Source organism: Quercus lobata, chromosome 5 (assembly GCF_001633185.2).
Source record: "Quercus lobata isolate SW786 chromosome 5, ValleyOak3.0 Primary Assembly, whole genome shotgun sequence".
NCBI classification, from domain to species: Eukaryota; Viridiplantae; Streptophyta; class Magnoliopsida; order Fagales; family Fagaceae; genus Quercus; species Quercus lobata.
The window spans coordinates 7,003,572-7,020,258 of NC_044908.1; positions in this window are offsets into that span (position 1 = coordinate 7,003,572).

Sequence of the window (16,687 nt, forward strand, 5' to 3'; positions counted from 1 at the left end):
GTTTAAAATATGGACATCAATAAAATTATGAACATTTTGTGTATAAACTATATAACAATAGTGAAATTGAATAAATAAATATATACGTGTGAGAGAGAGAGTTGTTGAATTTTTTTTTTTTTTGTTATAATAGAAAAATAGGAGGGGATAATTAGAGTGGCTTCTTTGCTTAAATGTTATCATAGTAGCATCCTTAGCCTTAAGTCTGGGTTTGCAAATAGGAGAACCAATGAACCATAATAGTTATCCTAACTCTACAAGGGCACTAGTTGGCATTATTGAATTGTTGACTTCTTAGTTTACTAGCAAGCTTTATATTGTTACATCAACTTTTTGGAAGATCACATTATTCTTTATATTATCATTATAATTTTATTTATAATTCTGATTTTGATATTTTTGTACATGATCATTAAAACCCAAAGAACCCATTATTTTACTAGAATAAAATATCTTTAACAGTAGAGTAAGTTTGGCCTTTTATAAACGAATTACAATTTAATTCAATTGTATTTCTTAACTGATTAACATACTTTTATATTTCTAATGGAGATATTTAAGGTTTAAATTCCTAGCTTCTTCCTCCTTGTAACTATCAAATTATATAAAAATAAAAAATAAACAAAAAACAAAAAACAAAAATATTATTATAGTTCTCCCACTCTAGTTAATATACATATAACTCATTTTACGTTTTAAATATGGATAACAATAAAAAATTATAAACATTGTGTGTATTAATTATATAACAAGAGTGAAATTGAATATATATATATATATATATATATATTTGTGTGTCTCTGCTGAGAGAGAGAGAGAGAGAGAGAGAGAGAGAGAGAGTTGTGGATTTTTCTTTGTTATAATAGAAGAATAAGTGGGGACAATAAAAGTGGCTTCTCCGCTTAAATATTACCATAGTAGTATAATTCCCCTTAAGTTCATGAGGCCTGCACCAGTGAACCATGTCTGTTATCCTAACTCCACAAGGGCACTAGTTGGCACTATTGAATTGTTGACTTCTTAGTTTACTAGCAAGGTTTATATTGTTACTTCAACTTTTTGGAAGCTCACATTATTCTTTCTATTATCATTATAATTCTGATTTTGATATTGATATTTTTTTACATGATCATTAAAACCCAAAGAACCCATTATTTTACTAGATTAAGGTATCTCTAACAGTAGAGTAAGTTTGGTCTTTTATAAACGAATTACAATTTAATTCAATTGTATATTTTCTGCAGATCCATTTATATATATATATATATATATATATTTAAAACCCAAGACTCTCATTACCCTTGAATTGTTTGTATGTTTAGGCATTTAGATTGTGAAAAGAAATTTACCCAAGTTGATATGTCAGAACTGAATTCACGCATTTAGGATCCAAACCAATCTTCACTTTTGCGCAGTTCTTCATCTTTCCAATGAGTGAAAGGGAAAGCCCTTGGTCCCCATATCTTAATCATGTGGGCTGCATTATGGTGTTCCACGGTCCCTTGTGGGTTCAACACCACAAAGATAGGCTCATTCTTAAAGTGCCCCTGCTCCTTAACGTACTTGATACCTGATATTGACGAAAAGTTTTGCACTACGAACCACGACATCTTAGACCGCAGCAACTCAAAGTTCTTTTGCATGTTATTGGTCCACTGATCCACAATTGGTATCCAAACAACCTCATACTTATCCTTGTTGTTGCTTGGTATGTTTTCATAAATGGGGTTGCGAATTGGTACATATTCTGAGATTTTGTCCACGTCCAAGTCCGTAAAGAACAACAACACATTCTTTGTTTTCACCGCTTCGAGGATCTGTATGAGCAATACAAATATAAAAATTAAGCTATGTTTGCACAAACTTCGAACTAGCGTCTTAACTAAATAGACTATTCTTTCTTTGTCTATTTACTCTTCTATTGCATATAAATTAAAGTCACATTTGGTATAACAAACCAAATATAACTCTAAATAATATTACATCATTTAATATTTTTTTAATTGAAAGTAAATTTTGATAAATCTATCACTAGATTCCTTTTATATCTTACAAGCATACAAAATTTCAAATATTTAACAATGAAAATTTTAAAATTTTTGCTTTTTAAAAGTATTCATAAGATATGGGTGTTTGGAATGAAGAGTAAATAGCATTAGATTGGCACAAAATTTGACATTCGTGCTAATAACATAGATATCATATAATCCAATGGTGGTATTTTCAAAATATAACTTAATCTTTGACCTTATATATACATTATGTGAACGTGTGTGTGTTGTTTGTTCAAAAAATGGGAATTAAATTAGGCCTCTTGCAGGCTACTCTTTTTAGATCTGTTTGGATATCTCTAATTAAGCTTGAGTAAGGTTGGGGCTAGACTTAAACCAGTACTATTGTCATGGCCCTAGACTATATTGGCCTAACCTTAATTTTGCGATATTCAATTATAGGAATTCATATTTTTCTTTATTTCAAACCAACTACATAGTATCTATCTGTTTCTAAAAGTAAAAGATAGTATCTACTGTAGAACTAACCAATTCGTTGGGAAAACTTTGACTCGTTGCCTGTTGTCGCTGGCAAAAATTAGCGCCTTCGAGACCTCGGCAATGTCAAGCGGATCTTTTAAGAATCTTATGAGCTTCCAATAAGCCTCTATTTGCTCTCCATTGAACAAGAACATTTGGTCAGGATTTTGCTAATGTCTAAGTCAATTGGAAATATAGCATGTGCAACATATCATGGTAGCACTAGTTGGGAAAATAATGTAATAATGGAGGTTGCAACCGCACGTTCAATTTCTTGTTAGTAAAATCAGCCTGAGTGACTAACCTATTTCTTCATTGCAAAGTTGTATCGGCAATTTTCGTTTGCCATGGATGTCATTAATTTTCTCAGAAAACCACGAAAGTTCATGTGTCTTGCTCCTGAAATTGTGAAACCATGACATTAGATTTGTTATATTCAAAGTTAAGTGATTAAATTCACAATTTTCAAGCAGTTTAAGTTTTTTCAGACAAGTGATAAATTTATTATTAGAGCAGCATGTGGTGAACCCTCCTATTGTATCAAACCTTAATTATAATGGTGATATGATAATTCTACTAAAATAAATTTAGCATATACTTCACATTTCTAGGGTAAGGACTTACTCATCTTTAATGAGACAACGCATCCGGATCGTGCAAGCTACAATAGTTATGATAGCCCAAAAAACATATATTGAGCTATTGTTCGTGGCTAACAAGAGTGCGGGTAGATCATTTGGATTATACTTAACAGATCGTTCCTCCAACATAACAATGCAATCAATGACATTCAATGTGTCCTTGATCAGTTTGTTAAGTTCAACAATCGCACCCTCGTGTTTATGATCAATGCTTGGCTACGTTAGGAGAGCAGGTATCCCTTTTAAGATCCGTAACGACTTGGGTGAGTTGGTCTATTGAGTGAAACTATCAAGGTGTCTGCAGAAGTCTCCATAGTCCAAAGCAAAAGCCACAAGTGTGCATGCCATGAATAATCTTTGAGTTTTTCTAGTATTGACTTATGTAAGGTTGAATTTATTCAATCATGTGTTAGCTTTATTTCGTGCCAAATTTTCTTGTAATTTAATAATTAGATACCCTGTATTTAGGTGAGAATTATGTAAGGGTACTGTGTGAAAGAATGTGAAAAATACTCAAATGTGTGCACTTAAGAAGAGCCTTACAACTGGATCTCGCGACTGGCGAGTCACCAAAGGTGGCACACATGTGAAGCATGTAGAAGAGCTGAAGGGTCATGCCAACTATAGCACTACAGGACAAAACTTCCAATCTGGCCAAGTAGTTAGCTCGCAACTCGTTCCAGTTGCGAGGTTGAGTTCCCAGAATGCCCTGTTTGATTGAAATCTGACCTTTCGTATTTCTCACCACCCTACTATAAATACCCTTATACTCACGAAATGTAGAGAGCTTTTAGAGAAAATTTTGAGAGAGAAACCCTAGAGAAAAACAAGATTAACTCATCCACAATCTTCATCCTTTGATTCTCCAAATTCTTCTACTCTTACCCTCTCCATACCCATATTAGTGAGGAGGTATTTTGGTGCTTGGGAAGCAGTTCAGAAGAGATCAATTCATTTTGGTTGATGCAATAGGTGATTGCAAGATTCGGTAAGCTAGAGAAGACAAGGTTCGACATAACCCTATTGGAGCAAGAAACTTGAAGAGTTTAGGTGCATCGAGTAGATTAGGCTTGGAGGTTTAGGTGCATCGAGTAGATTAGGCTTGGAGGATCTATTGCTATTCATGTATCCCAACTAATTTTCTAGTGGATCATTTACCGCTTGGAGGGCGACGGAGAGGTTTTTCCCTGAGTTCTTCGGTTTCCTCTTCGAGAACACATCGTCATGTTATCTTTGTATTTGCATCTCTCTTCCCTTACTCTTTACTATTTAATTACTGCTGTGGTTGTGATTAATTTTAGTTTAGAGTGTTTTACCAATTCTGTTTTAGCTTATATTCATCTTTCCGCACATATATTGTTTGTGTATAAGCTTGTGTTGGTAATTTTATATTTGAGGGTCTAAATGTTCATTGGTGTTTTACACATTATTTGAACTTTCAACTGCGTTGTTTTGTAAGCAGTTTCCTCACTTGGATCCCTGCATGCCATCTGACATTACATATTTCCCATTATGAAAAATGCCTACGTAGTTGTGGATGTAGCAACATGATCACATTCATATTAGCATTTTTTATTTACTCGGTACTTGAAATGGAACATATATATGCTTTTGTATATAATCTATTGTGTGTATTTAAAGTGAAGTAGAATTGCTATTCTTCGTAATTGGAAAAATAATAAAGGTACTACCAATATTGTTATAAAAGGCTAGGGGAAAAATACGCTGACAATCCCTGAAATTTGGACTAGTTGTAATGATACTCCCTAAACTTTTATCTTAATCAATTTAGTATCTGAACTTAACACATCTGCCAAATAACTACATCTGTTAAGTTTGCTATTAATAAACTGATGACTTACTCACGGGAAACACCAAATTTCTCTCAGCTTCTTCAAGTATCTCTCTGTCTTTCTCCTTATGTTTTCTTTTCAATTTGTTTAATCTATCCTTTCCCCATCCACGCCCCACACCAGGTGGTTTTCTATGGCTTTTGATCTTCACAAGTCAACAATTACAGTGTCAATCATACAAATAATAGCATCCAACTTTCCAAAGCACACATGCCTTGCTACAGATGGCTCATTTCTTCGGTGCTTAACATTTTTGGCTTCTGTGCATCAAAATATTTCATCCAAACCAAAATTTACACTAGTGAGGAAAGTAGGATCTGCCGTTCTAGCCGATTTCTATGTAACCCAACGAATTCAAACTAAAATATTGAACATTAGAGCCAACTCTTCTATGAAACTTTTTTAGGTAGAACTCTTTTACGGAACTTGAAATAACGGTGGTGGTGCTTAATGCCGTGAGAGAAGAATTAAGCATAGGCAACTTGTAATAATAGATTAAAAATAAAACAGAAAGAGAGAGACGGAGACTTGAAGAAGGATTTGGTCCTTGATCCGCACAGAAATCTGGTTTGATTTCTCTCTCCCTTGCACAAAAGAGAACCCGCGAACTCCAACTCCAGCTGGACCACTATTAGTAGGCTTGGATATTCTCTCTCCTAGGGTTCTCTCTCTCTCTCTCGCTCTCTAAAAACTACCATAGGTTTCCCTTTCTTAATTGGTTGCAAACAATTGAATTTGGTATTTTTTTTATGTCCAGGTGCTTCTCACATGAGTAAGACATCAGTTATTAACAGCAAACTTAACAAAGGTAGCAATTTGACAAATGTGTTAAGTTCAAGTACTAAATTCGTTAAAATAAAAGTTCAAGAGATGTCATGGCAACTACTCCAAAATTTAGGGAGTGTTAGGGCATTTTTCCCAAAAAGCTTTCAAAGTAACCTCAACATATGTGATAAGTGTCAAATCTATAGCATAACAAATAAAATTCTTAATTTCTTTTTTAATACCCTAACATTGCTCTTATAATGATATCATTAATACTATTAAATAATTTTAATGGTTATGGCCAAAATCTATATATATATACACACACACCTCATGTAGGAGAGTATGAAATTTTGCCAAATAGCGCATTCTATGCAAAGAAAGTTGAAATATTCTCAAGATAAGAACAAATTAAATATTGACCTTTTGTTTCATTTAGTTTAATGTTTCAAGACTTTTCTAATTAAAAAATAAATATTTTTTTACATCTTTTGATTCAATGTCTTAAGATTTTTCATCCCTCACACATACACACAAACCTCTTTACATTATAATTCACTATTTTCACTTCTTGCACTTCTATTTCTTTATATACTTACTTATAGCCCTTCATGTCATCCCATGTCAAATACACATAAACCAAAAACGATGTCATTTATCTTCAATCTTTTGACAACACCTACCTAGCTCTAACATTGTTGTATCATCTTATCCTAACCTGTATGCGTTGGCTACAATGAAGGAAGGGCGGCTTGCATTTTATATTGAGTGATAAAGGCAATTACTATTTTGACGTTAAGGTTAGATTTTGTAGATTTGTGAGTTTTGTAAATAATGTGATTAATTGTGCATATTTAGAATTTGTATTTTTTTATTTTTTTTAATTAAGGAGAAAGAGAAAGACACATTCTATATCTACTTTTATTCTATAATATTCTTCCAAAGTTTTGTTTTACTCATTACTTCAATTGAATAGTTACTTTTTATAATGAATTCATTTCAAATAAAGATCTATAACAATTATGCTATAATATTTATACAACATTCTTCAAAACTATCTTACATAAAACAATACAACATTTTCCATGCATCACACGGATAACTTACTAGTTTTATAGAATGCTAAAAGCAATTACAACTAGAAGACACTTGGCATTACATGGAAGAGGTTCTAGTTAGTTGATACGAATAAACCCCCTGAAGGGAATTGACCCAAAATTCGCAACCTGTGAGAAACAAAAATAGATAAAACCCACGCCAAAGAAAAAAAAAAACAATCACACATACAAGACAATATTTACGTGGTTTAACAATTTGCCTACATCTAAAGAGTCGCAGGGATTTCACTATTATTAGGGGAAAAAAATACAAAGTGCGGCTACAGTTTTTTACTCTTTCAAAAAACTACAACAACCAAACCCTAATCACCAAAACACGTTTTCTACATCCTACGCACAGGATTCACAATGGGCTATAAACGGAGCCTTAGGAGGCTTGTCCATGAGCGCTCCGGCTTGGGCCTGTCGGCCTAAGCCTTCGCTCCATGGACTAAGCCTCAGAAAATCTTCCATTAAAAAGAAAACCACACAACATTATTCTAGTCGAGTCGGGTCATCAACCGGATCAAATATAACTAGACTCCACAAAGCCCAACAAATCTCCCACTTGGAGACTAGTTCAATCACCAACATCAATTGCAATCCTCCAAAAAACAATCCCTCATCCATACAACTCATCCTCTTGTTCTTAAGTTAGAAGGCCAACTGAAGCTGCACACAACTTTAGCTTCTAAATAGTGACACCCTTAGTCAACATGTCTGTCGGGTTCTTAGATCCACAAATCTTCTCAAGTATTACCAGCTTATCTTCAACAAGGTAACGAATAAAATGGTATTTTGTTTATATATGCTTTGACTTTGAATGAAGAGCCAAATTTTTAGCAAGAAAGATTGCACTCTGACTGTCACTGTATAAAATGTTCATCTCCTGCTTCTTACCTAATTCATTTAAGAAGTCATGTAGCCAAATCATCTCCTTTCCAGCTTCAGTTCATGCATCATACTCAGCTTCTGTAGTAGACAAGTAACAATCTTTTGTAAATTTGAAACCCATGATATAGTTGTACCACCCAGAGTAAATACAAATCCAGTAGTACTCTTTCTACTATCAATATCACCAGTAAAATTAGCATCTATATAATCCTGTAATTTCAAACTTGCACCTATAAAGCAAAGACATGTATCTAATGAACCCTTCAGATATCTCAGAATCCACTTGACTGCCTCCCAATGCTGCTTTCCTGGCCTACTCATGAATCTGCTCACAACTCCCACTGCATGTGTAATGTCTCGCCTTGTACACATTATAGCATACATCAAACTACTAATAGCTGAGGCATAGGGCACTTTGCTCATATGGTCCCTTTCTTCTTCTGTCTTCGGTGACTGTTCCTTACTTAGGTTGAAATGACTACCCAAGGGTGTGCTCATTGGTTTAGCTTCATTCATGTTGAATTTGCTGAGAACTTTCTTCACATACTCTGACTGTGAAAGCTTCAATGTACCATTAGCCTTATCTCTAATGATTTTCATACCAAGGATATGCTTTGCAGCTCCTAAATCCTTCATTGCAAACTGTTTTGACAATTACTTCTTTAGATCATTAATCTCCTCAATGCTAGACCCTACAATAAGCATATCATCCACATACAACAGTAAAATGATATAAGAATTGTCAAAGAACTTAACATAGCAATAGTGATTAGTTTCACATCTCTTAAACTCAATTCTATGCATAAAACTGTCAAATTTCTTGTACCATTGTCTAGGAGCTTGTTTTAAGCCATACAAGCTCTTTTTTAGTTTGTAGACTAGATTCTCTTGTCCCTGAACAATGAACCCTTCTAGCCGAATCATGTAAATTTCTTCTTCCAAGTCACCATGAAGGAATACCGTCTTCACATCTAATTGCTCAAGATGTAAATTGTCTGCAACCACCATTCCCAGTACCAGTCTGATTGTTAATATCTTCACAACTGGAGAAAATATTTCTAAGTAGTCAATGCCCTTCTTCTGCTAGAACCCTTTAACAACTAATATGCCCTTCTAATGTTTGCTACCATCATGCTCAGTCTTTATTCTGTATACCCACTTGTTGTGCAAAGCCTTCTTTCTTACTAGCAATTCAGTCAGTTCCCATGTCTGATTCCCCAACAAGGAATCCATCTCATCCTTCATGGCTAACTCCCACTTGCTTGAATTCTCATCTTGCAAGGCTTCATCATAACATTTTAGCTCACCACCATCAGTCAACAGGAGATAATTTAGAGTGGGTGAATAATGTTATGGAGGTCTAATGGTTCTGGAAGATCTATGGACTCCAGCTACAGGTATACTCGGATCTACCTGTGAATCTACATTCTCCTTATCTTCTTCACCCCTTTTCTAGAAAGTACTTTTAGTCAATTCATCTAAGTTGACAAACTCAGATTTCTTTTAATCTATCTCTGTAACACTTGACACTACAGTTGACCTGTCCTTGTACATAACTTGTTCATTAAATATCACATTTCTACTTCTTATGATTTTCCTGTTTTGTTCATCCCAAAACCTATAGACAAATTTCTCATCACCATAGCCAATGAAAAAATATATTTTAGACCTTGCATCAAGTTTACTACGAGCGTCAGAATTAATATGAACATAAGAAATATAAGCAAAAACTTTTAAATGTGAAAACTTTACCTCTTTACTGCTTCAAACCTCCTCAAGAAATCTGAACTCTATGGGAACTGATGGTCCTCGATTTATCAGGCAAGCTGCAGTGCTGACAGCATCAGCCTAGAAAGTTTTTGGTAGTACAACATGCAACCTCATACTCCTAGCTCACTTATTGAGAGTTCTATTCGTGCGCTTAGCCACACCATTCTGCTATGGTGTCCTAGAAATGGTTTTCTCCATCCTAATTCCTTGTGCAACACAATATTCACTAAACCCTCTATCTATGTACTCCCCTCCATTATCTGATCTCAAACATTTTATTTTCAAACCTGCATCTGTCTCAACCATGGCCTTCCACTTCTTAAAAGTTTCAAATACATCAGATTTATTTTCAGAAAATAAACCCTACCTTTTTGCTTGAGTCATCAATGAAAGTGATGTAGTACCTTGAACCTCCAAGGGATGCAACCGGAGAAGGCCCCTACAAATCAATGTGTACAAACTCCAATTTTTCAGCCTTTGACGTCCTGTCAGTTTTCAAAAAGCTCACCTTTTTAAGCTTTCCTAAGATGTAGCTTTCATATGTCAAAATTAATGGACTTCAATTCTATTAGTTTTCCTCTTGATAGCAGCATCTTCATCCCTTTCTCACTCATATGACCAAGCCTGCAATGCCATAGGCTTGTATTAGTACTTACTTTAGCAACTGCAATTGTGTCTCTTAGACTTGAGGTCATATATAGAGTACCGGTCTTCTTTCCACGAGCCAATACTATGGCTCCCTTTATAACCTTCTAAGTACCACCAACAAATAGTATTGCATGCCTTTCATCATCAAGTTGTCCAACAGAAATCAGATTCCTTCTCAGGTTAGGAATATGTCGAACCTCCTCCAGTAACCAAACAAACACATTGGGCAACAATATACGAACGTCTCCCATACCCACAACATCAAAGGTTGTACCATCAGCCAAATACACCTTACCAAAATCACCTGCAACATAGTTATGTATGATTTCTTAGTGTGGAGGGGTATGAAACGAAACTCCTGAGTCCAAAACCCAATCATCGAGTGGACTATCTACTGTAAGAAGTAATGCATCCTGTACCTCTTTTGTTACATCATTAGCATAATCATCTTCATTCTTCTTCTTAGGACTTTTGCATTGCCTCCTAAAGTGGCCTGTTTTCCCATAATTCTAGCATTGTACTTGTTGGCCTAATCTAGATTTACTTCTATTTCGATTAGAATTTTTGGATTTTGATCTGTCCCAATTTGAATTTCTGTCATTATCTCTGCCTCTTGTCTTAAGGTTTAAGGCAGAACCAGATCTTGAGGTTTCACCTGCATCTCTGCAAATCTCCTCAACTAGAATTAAATCTTGCATGTCATTGTAGTTCAGCTTTTCCTTTCCTGTAGAATTGCTTACTGCCATCTTTATTACCTCCTAATTGTTTGGCAAAGAAGCCAAAAACGATCAGTGCACGGATCTCATCATCAAAATCAATTTCTACAGACGACAATTGATTTGTGATAGTGTTAAATTTATTTAGATGTTGTGTTACTGATGCATTCTTTGCCATCTTCAAATTGAACAGATTCTTCATCAGATGCACCGTGTTGTTTGCTGACAGTTTTTCATACATACCAGACAAAGCCTTCATCAGATCTGCTGTAGTCTTCTCATTTACAACATTGTGTGCAATAGACCTAGATAGTGTTAACCTGATAACTCCCAGTACCTGTCTGTCAAGAAGAGCCCATTCCTCAGATTTCATAATCTTAGGTTTTGTCCCCAAAAGAGGTAGATGCAATTTCCTCCCATAGAGATATTCTTCAATCTGCATCCTCCAATATGCGAAGTCTGTACCATCAAACTTTTCTATTCCAAACGCCTTTCCTGTTTCCTCTGCCATTGCTACCACTCAAACCTAACATTAGGCTCTGATACCAGTTGAAGGGAATTAACCTGAAATTCCCAACCTATGAGAAACAAAAATATAGAAAACACACGCCAAAAAAAAAAAAAAAAAAAAAAAAAAAAAAAAAAAAAAACAATCACACACACAAGACAATATTTACGTAGTTTGGCAATTTGCCTACCTCTATTGAGTTGCAGAGATTTCACTATTATCAAGAAAAAAAAATACAAAGTGTGGCTATAGTTTTTCACTCCCTCAAAAAACTACAACAACCAAACACTAATCACCAAAACATGTTTTCTACATCCTCCACTCCATGGACTAAGTCTCTGAAAATCTCCCATTAAGAAAAAAAACCATCCAACATTATTCGGGTTAGGTCGTCAACCAGATCAAACATAACACATTGAAGTTTCAATGTGTTATGTTGGAATTGAGTGTACTACAGGATTTACACAATAAATCCTGCAGTACACTCGATTCCAACTTTACATAGAAACACACTTTGAGCAGTCTAAATCTAAACTAAATGTTTTGATCATAGTTTGCCAATATTACACATTAAAGTTCTAATACATTTGTTCCTAATTCCTCAGAACCTAACAATAAGGTACAGAGGGGTTGCAAATTTAGGAATAGAAGGGAGAAAGGGTGTGATGTGGTGGTCATGAAACCAAGAGATGAAGGTTTAATGTAAAAGAAGAACGTCTGATGAAAGGGTAGCAAATTTAGGGAAGGGAAACAATTTGGCTATTTGACCTTTGAAGTTGTTGTGGACTTTTCTTGTCATAATAAGTGAAGAAATTGCTTGCCTCCTAAGTAATTAGGCAAGAAATATCCAATTGCAATCTCCTCAAGTTTCTTGGGCATCACCAAATTGACAAAGTGAATCAAATTACAATATGTATAATTCAATGTTATAGGGAAATAAACTTTAAAGTGAATTAAATTACAATATGAACAATTCAATGAAAATGTAAAATTATGAACTAAACTCAAAATTCCTTGGTTTGATATATATATATATACACACTTGATGAATAGGAAAGAAAAATAAAAAGGGAAAGAAAACGCAAAGCATTTTTAATATTTATTTTAAAATAATTAGGAAGCCAAAGTTTTACAGCTTAATTGACACTTCTTAAAGTTTCCAAAGACTAACCTATAAGCTGTGGAAACTCATTTTCCACAAACCACTATAAAAAGGAATCTCAAAGTCAGGGGAGATAAGGACTGATGATGGGTCTGGGTTGTGGAGAGAAAATAGATAATGAAAAGGGGCAAAGAATCTGATTTGAGAGAGAGGAGAAACCGTAAAAAAAGAGTCCTTAGGTGTATATTTAATTGAAATAAATTAGATTTTAAAATTATAAATAAAAAATGCTGATGTGTAAAATTGTGGAGAGGTCAACCAAAAGTCAAAGGCTTCGGTTTTATATATACAAATTGTTAGTGTATAGCTTAGACTAGTTCAGCCCATTGGGCTTAGCCCAGTATACTGTACTTGTAATTTACTCATTTTACTTGTACTGCACACATACCTAGCCTATATAAGGCTCTCTATTGTACATTATTATACACACATCAATATACAGACTATTCAGTCTTTCTCACACTTTATAATCTTAACATGGTATCAAAGCCATTCCTCTAACTTTCTGGTTCCTGTGGACATCTCTAGCGTTCTTCCACTGCCCTCGCCTTCATCCAGTAACCACTATCAGAAGCGAGTCACCGCCGTCACGCCCACAGTCCCAGCAACTCTCGGATCTCATTGTTCTACTCATCCAACTATCAAAGCAAAGGCATTGAGTGACAGAACACATAATCTGTTGCCCTCGCCTTCATCCAGTAGCCACTGTCAGAAGCGAGTCACCGCCGTCACGCCCATAGTCCCAGCAACTCTCAAATCTCATTGTTCTATTCATCCAACTGTTAAAGCAAAGGCATTAAGTGATAGAACACATAATCCCGAGCAAAATCCAACCAAGAATGGCCAAAAAACACCTCACATGCGCCTCCATGCGCCGTCTGAAGTTTCTGCCTCACGAGCACGCGCTCCACGTGCCGTCACGCGCCGTCAGTATCCCTCACATGCCGCACGCGCCAGGACACACGGCCTCCACGTGCCTACACGTGCTCACACACGCCCTACACACCTGCTCCATTTCACGAACTGCCACGTCAGCCCTAGGGTGATGTCACACTGCCACGTCAGCACCGTTGACCTTTGACTTTGACCAAGTCAAAATCCTCACGTAAACCCATCATGAAGTGCATAAATTTACGGCGATCCCGATATTTGACAAAGAGCTCAATGTCCTTAGAAGACACCACTAGAGGATCTGCAGCAGAGAGTTGTTCCCACATAGTAGAAGTCTGAGAATAAAAATCAGAAATAGACTAACCTGTCTCTTGGCGCATTTGATAAAGTTTTAATTCAATGTGAAACTCCAAACTTGAATCATGAGTGCAATTATAGCGATTGGCCAAAAATTTTCAAGCAACATCAGCAGTTTCAAGACGAGGAAGAAAATTATGAATGGAGGGAATAGAGGTATTGATAAACCAAGTCAAAAATTTTCAACAGGACCTGTCTCGCTCAGTTTTTCGCGTAGATTCTGATTTTGGGCTTCGTTTCTGCATTTGAGGTCTCTAATATTTGAGGGGGGATGATAATGTATAGCTTAGACTAGTTTAGCCCATTGGGTTTAGCCCAGTATACTGTATTTGTAGTTTACTCCTTTTACTTGTACTGCACACATACTTCGCCTACATAAGGCTCTCTATTGTACATTATTATATACACATCAATATACAGACTATTCAGTCTTTCTCACACTCTATATTCTTAACACAAATAAATAAATAAACAATAAAAGAAATCACAAATTAAAATTCAGATCTCCAAAATATGGTAATTAAAAATACTCAATTGAATTCTACAAATTTAATGATTGTTCACAAAGATAAAAAAAACTACCAAATTATGCAACTTGGTTTTTCTTCACTAATAGCTAGCATGTCCTCTTAGTTAAACCTAACTATTAAGTTTCATTCGTTGACTAGACTCACTTGATGTAAGATCTTAATAACCTCAACATTAGTAAATAACGCTGAATAAAGTTACAGCAAAGTACCATATACACTCCCTCTCACTTACATTTCAAAGCTGATTTGACTTAAATCCAATTACCATAGCAAATCCAAATCTAACTCAAATACATAAATCCAAACATATCCAACCGAATAACTAAACATAAATATAAAGTTATGGCGTAATTTAAAAATGAATAAATAAAATAAAATAAAAACCTTTACCTATAGCGGTTTCTACTACATGACAGATTCTCTACTTGAAATTTCATGGTATTTAAATATAAGAAGTAACCCACAATTAGCAAAGCAAACTAATGTTTAACGAATTAATAAAAATAAATAAAAAAAACCTTTAGCTGTAACGATTTCGGCTATATGACAGATTCTCTACTTGTCTCCTCAACTTATTGAAATTTCGTGGTATTTAAATATTAGAAGTAATCCACAATTAGCAAAGTAAACTAGCAAACATAATTGAAATTTGAAACCAAAAAAAAAAAACTTTAGAACTAGCTACAATTCCTTTTACTATTATACCTTCAAATTTCACAATCTAAACCCATTAAAACCTAACATCAAAAACAACAAAATCAAGTCTTAAAAGTCTTTTTAAAAATATCAACTAAAATCTACAAAGTAATAAACTTTGTATAAAGAAAGTTATACAATCAGATTTCAAAATCCCACAATTTCACTCCTTCTTACCAAAAAAAGAACAGGTAAGAGGCCATTAAACTCATGTAGGATTTTCATATTGTGAGGGTTTTCCCTATTTTTAACAAATAAAGAGGAAAAGGGATATGAATCCAAATTCGTAAATTGATAGCAAACCATAATCGAAGAGAGACTCTAGAATGTAGAAAGATTCCACTTCATTTCTGTAGAGAAAGAAATTAAATTATTTAAATCCAAAAGAGAAAAATTCAAACAAACCCATTACCGAAAATATTTAATGAAAAATAGTCACATATCATAATTCTGATTTCCTTAACCCTTATTTTTGGAACCAAAACTCTTGGTCTCTTTCAATTTAACAGTATTTTTGTTTTAAATCATGAGGGGTTTCCCTGATTTTAACAAATTCAGAGGAAAAGGGTTATGAATCTAAATTCCTAAATTGATAGTAAAAAGAAACAAAACAAAAGCAAATATCTACAAACATTTTGATAGAAAACCCTAAAACCCAAAACAAAAACAAATCAAATCTAAACCTATCCAACAAAAAAACTCAATTAAAAGTAACATTTCTTACCCAAATCTAAAAAATGGAAAAAAAAAAAAAAAAAATTACCAGTGCCGGTTTCGACGATTTGGGTTGTTGATATATGGCCTTACAGTTTCTTTCTGTGCTTGCTATTTCGATGGTCTAAGTCTAGCCAGGGAATGGACAATGGCTGGCCTTGGATATTTTTCTCTTTCTCTTGGGGCCTTACAAACTCTGCCTCTTTCTGTCCCCGCCTATTGATCCGATGAACAACTCTATTCTCTCTCTTTCTCCATATACAGGCAAGCTTTTTGAATGTAATTTACTCATTTAAGCGTTTAGTTTTGTATTTATACTCAAGAGACCAACAAACTATGTGTTAATGCTGTGACTGGAAGGCTCTCCAAATAGTGTGTCGTACCCTTTTTTTAAGATTAAACTGTATATGTGCTTGTTTTTTAAGTAGCTTTTTTTCTAACGTGGCAATACCTCATTGATTGCAGGAACAAGCTTCTGCTTTTCTATACAATATTATATTAGATTAGATTTTCGGTTCATAAAAATAAAAAATAAAGAAATAAAAAAGAAAAAGAAGAAGAAGAAGAGAGGCTACACTTTACCCCTTAAGGTTAATTTTGTTAGCTTTTGTAACCCATCAATGAGACCGCCGTCAAAGAAACCTCTCATCAAATTTTGAAGTCATGAAATCTCTAGATAAACTTAATTGCTAAATCAATGAAATATACAAATTATTTCACAAACCCTGATTTTAGTAGTTGACCCAGAATTACACCTATTCCCTTTAATTTGAATATGGAAACAAGTTTAAACCCCTACAACAGCTTACCACCAATTTTGATAATTTATTCAAGACTTAAATCGAGTAGTTATTTAGTTTGTATTAAAGCATAATATAAAAAATAGTTAAATAACAAAACAGTCAATTATAATA